Source organism: Camellia sinensis, chromosome 3 (genome assembly GCF_055761805.1).
Source record: "Camellia sinensis isolate YWXY chromosome 3, ASM5576180v1, whole genome shotgun sequence".
Taxonomy (NCBI): Eukaryota; Viridiplantae; Streptophyta; class Magnoliopsida; order Ericales; family Theaceae; genus Camellia; species Camellia sinensis.
In genome coordinates this window covers 49,773,176-49,778,001 of record NC_138963.1, presented here as the reverse complement: position 1 = coordinate 49,778,001, position 4,826 = coordinate 49,773,176, and the positions used below count along the sequence as shown (strand labels likewise).

At 32.6% G+C, this 4,826-nt stretch overlaps 1 pseudogene; it reads left to right on the top strand.

Annotated features, from left to right (window-relative positions):
• Positions 1-1,095: 1,095 nt before the first annotated feature.
• On the top strand, positions 1,096-1,497 carry LOC114295921 (acyl-coenzyme A oxidase, peroxisomal pseudogene; annotated as a pseudogene).
• The last annotated feature ends 3,329 nt before the right edge of the window (positions 1,498-4,826 follow it).

Genomic DNA, 4,826 nt, shown 5'->3' with positions numbered 1-4,826 from the left:
CAGCGTAAGTTTTTTTAAAAAAATTACAAATTAATGGTATATTTTATCAATTTTAATAATTAAAATTATAAAAAATTTCACGAATTTATAAATATTTGTAAAAACACTACTAATCTACAATTTTTCTTAAATTTATAAGCTAAAAATCAAAACAATATTAATATAATATGTATCAATATCTCTATATGTTGGGATAACCTTGACATTTAATTTGCATTTTCAAAGTATAACTTTTAATTAAATCTTTACCACAAGATAATATATATATATATATATATATAAATTATTGATGATTCATACAAGATGCATTATATGGTTAAAAAAATCAAATTATTCTTTACAACTCACATTTATTCATTCAAATGTTTTAAAATTTGTCCATTGATCAATTAAAAAAATTATAAAAAAGAATTTCAAACTAATTTTTTAAAATTTCTACACATTTACATTATTTAAGAAAAAATATAATAACAATGTATAAGAATTTTATAGGGCCAATTGCATTTCTAATCATCCTTGATAAAATTATCAAAAGTTATGAACATTGTATTTGATATTTATTTTGTAGTTAGTATAATCTTTTTATTTGAAGTTACCTTTTGCAAAACGAAGCTCATTAAAATTACATATTTAGCCTTAGGGTTCGTTTGGGATATGGGTTAATTTTTTGGCTTTTTGAGCTTGGGGCTAAAAAGTCTCGTTTGAGATAGACTTTTTGGCTTTTTTGACTTTTGTGAGAGAAAAAAATGAAATGATTATGAGTTGGATGTGACATTTTGTCCTATTTAGCTAAAATAGCATATTTTGTCCTATATAGCTATTTTAGCCTCAACCTTTATCCCAAACGGGGCCTTAATATGTTAATTAACCTTAATTCTAGGGAAAATTGGTCTAAAATTCCTGCCCAACTTTTGGTAGGAGGAGAGGCCCACAATAATATTCTTTGATGTCTAAGGTGCCTCAATGTTATTTTAGATTGTGTTGGAGATTTTCGTAGAACATCATGATGTGCAGATCAATCATGCCTTTTACATTTCTCTCTCTCTCTCTCTCTCTCTCTCTCTCTCTCTCTCTCTCTCATCGAAGAATCAAAGAATGAAGTCTCGTAATCCACTGCAAATGATCTCTTTGAGCCCTATAATTCATTCTCCCAATCCGAATCAGACGGCTAAAAATGATGATCAACCCATTTCCTGGCGAATCGAACGACTGTCCTTGCACCTAAACCCACCGCCGAATCATCCTGACCGTCAAGTGACTGACACTATTGAGCTGCAATCGTGTGCGAGCAAGACGAAGCTAAGCGTGAGCACCCAACAATTTTCTGACTACATGAGAGGGAAACACAGGGACATACAAGAGAGCGTTTTTGAGTACTTCAATTCTAGGCCCGATCTTCAGACTCCGGTTGAGATCTCCAAGGACAATCATCAAGAGCTGTGTATGAGGCAGCTTCTGGGTCTAGTCAAAAATGCTGAGATTAGGCCATTTAGGTAACCATCGAACTCTAGCCACCCTCTTCAAGGCCTGCTCTTCCCTCTCTTCTCTCTTTTTTCGACCTCCAACTCCACACTTTTTCTCTCAAGCTCTCTCTATCTTCCCAACACCTCACCGCCTCTTTGCTTATCAATTTCTATTCCAAAACTCGACTTCCAGATAATGCTAGTAAAGTGTTCGACAAAATTCCTCACAGAGACCAAGTTTGTTACAAGTCTATAATTGTTGAATTGAGTTTTCTCCAGTTTGTCTAGTTGAATTTTATCTGGTTTGGACCAGAGAATTTCTCTGGTTGAATTTTCTCTGGTTTGATTTGAGGGACCTTAGAGAAGTGCTCGTGGAGAGATTGTTTGAAGATGATCAAGTCTGTTGAATTTCTCTGAGAAGTCTAGTCTAGAGAAATTTTGAATTTCTCTGGAGTCAAGTCTGTTCTAAACTAGCCACTTATGATCTCATCTACTGGTTTGTCAACAATTTGGAACCTGCTATGATAGTTCCATATCACTTTTATTGGTAATTAGTTAGCGAATTGCTATGGGGCTGTAGAGAAGTGCTCGTGGAGAAATTGTTTGAAGATGATCAAGTCTGTTGAATTTCTCTGAGAATTCTAGTCCAGAGAAATTTTGAATCAAAGAAAGCAAAGAAATTTTGAATTTCTCTAGAGTCAAGTCTGTTCTAAACTAGCCACCTATGATCTCACTTGAGTCAACAACAACTCAAAGAAAAAAGAAACAAACGCAGCTATAACTCCAGATCAGGTAAGAACAAATCGGAGAAATTTTGAATTTCTCTAGAGTGCTTTGAATTTTCTCTGGATTAAGTAAAAATTTTCTATGATTTTGATTGAATTTCTTTGGTTTGGACCAAAGAAATTCTCTGAGTTGGATTGAATTTCTCTGATTTGGACCACAAAATTCTCTGGTTTGGAATGAAAATTTTCTGTGAAGTCCAGAGAAAATTTGTCCAGAGAAATTCTCTGTGAACCAGAATTTCCCCATGAAGTCCAGAGAAAATTCTTCCAAAGAAATTCTTTAGATCGAATTTTCTCTGGATCGATGATGAGGGACCTTAGACATTATGAAAATATTGGGTGTCCTTTATGTTATAAAATCGTAATACCAGGGACCTTAAAAAAAAATCCCCCTAATTCTACCTTATAGTACATGACAAAATATTGTATTAAGTTATTAATTTCAAAACAAGTCGAGCTGAGCTATGCTAGAATTATGAAAATTTGGTGTTAATCAGTCAAACTTTGAATGCATAGCTTAACATTTTCTCTAACGCTTAGTCATTTTTGTGATGAATATTTACATTGAATAAGCTAAAAATAGATTAATGTTAGGTATGAAAAATTTATAGTAAAATTTCATTTCATGATAGTTCTTTCTTATTATATGCAATTTAAACATATGTATAATAATTAACCATTTTTGAACAATAACTATAAATTTATTTCCCTTTAAGTTTTTTAATAAATTTATTATGACTTAGTGTAATCATTTTTAAGTGTAAAATCTAAAAGAACAATACTAGGGATCTCAAAAAAATAAAAATAAAATAAAAAATAATTATAATAAAATAAAAAATACCAAATATTCTATATAATACTCATGTAGATGTGATCCATGTCAGTATTATCTAGACTACTTGATAATTCATTTAGATTTTTTATCATTTTTTAATTTAAAACTACATTCTGGATTCCAAAGACAATCCTAAAAAAACAAAAAAAAAAAAAATTATTCTTAATAAACATATGTTTTAAGCTGTGCATAGCGAAATTATAACGCTACTACATATATAAGCATATCCAAAACTTAAAATGTGCATATCAAAGATAACTATTCAATAATCGAAGAGTATTAATGTAGCATTGTTTATATAGTACTCTCAATCAATGATGTGAGAAAAACTTAATAGGTGGGACAATACTATCTCACATGTCTCATGTAGTTGAAAAATAGGGAATGTGTCACGACCCAAACCCATCCCTATAGGTTCAGCATCGCCAACAGTCAATAATTCTAGGATTACCGAAGGCTTCTGAACAAATTAAACAAAATTAGAGGAGCTGGGGGAAGCAAATATCAAATACAATGTCCATAGAGCTGTGCAGACATACATGAGATAGAAAATTTAAAGCATATATAAATATATGTGACATCATATTTACATTAGTTTTACGTCACCAACACGGATACAGTCAAAGGGAGTTAGCCCTAAATATAGAGTATACAAAATTGTTTAAACAAACAGAAGAAAACAAAAACTTAAAACTTGTTTGTAGAATCACGACCACACTTTAACTCGAGAACCTTATTGGGAGGCACGACGGTTGGTTGACAAAACTGATCTCCAGGAAATTATCACTAAGCCTGGTCACGCGCCTGATCATCTACATACATTAATAATACGGTGAACTGGAACCCAGTGAATAATAAAAGAATAAAAGTTTTAATGAATGATGTCCGTAACAGATTCGAAAATCAAAGTTTAGAATTTATATCAGAAACAGATTCATATTCATGTCCATATTCAGATTTAGAGTTCACAGATATTTATACGTGGTACATCCATTAGCGTTAACAGAATAGTTGACTCATGTGCACAGAGACGTTCATAAGGATCCATAACAGTTGACCCATGATCACATAGGACGTACAGTTGGCTCATGATTACATAAGATGTTCAGTAGACACATGATTGTATGATACGTTTATAAAGTAGATAATAGATATCACATGATGTTAAGAATGCCACGAATACATTTTAGAAATCTGGACAATCATTCACCCATATAGAAAATAGCATTTCAAAAAACAGATCATTACATATCATTAGAAAATAATTAAAGTCAAACATAACTTTACAGAGTTATTACTCACAGATACAGCTCCTGTTGCAAAACAGTCAGAACAGACGGATCAGACAGTCTATGGTGCATGACCTACACAAACACATAGTGGATACACATTGAAACACATGCTCGGAAAACACTTAACTCATTTCTTTTCTATCTTGGTGTGTTTCTAACCCTTATCCTCATTATTATATCTTAATTTAGGCTTAAGAATGCCTAAGATGCAATGATGATGTCAAAATATACTTTGAAACACTTAGCCAAAATTTTGAAAACAAGGCAGTTCACTCGAGCGCAACTTTTGTGGCTCGAGCGGACCCCTTGGTTTGCAAAACTTCCAAGAGCTTTCATTTTATGCTTGAGCGCAACTTCTGCTCGCTCGAGCCAAGGTCTAAAGATAAGAGCGGCAGCTCGAGCATGTTCTATCACTTGAGCGAAGGCTCATGTCTGCAAAAGTACTAGGAGC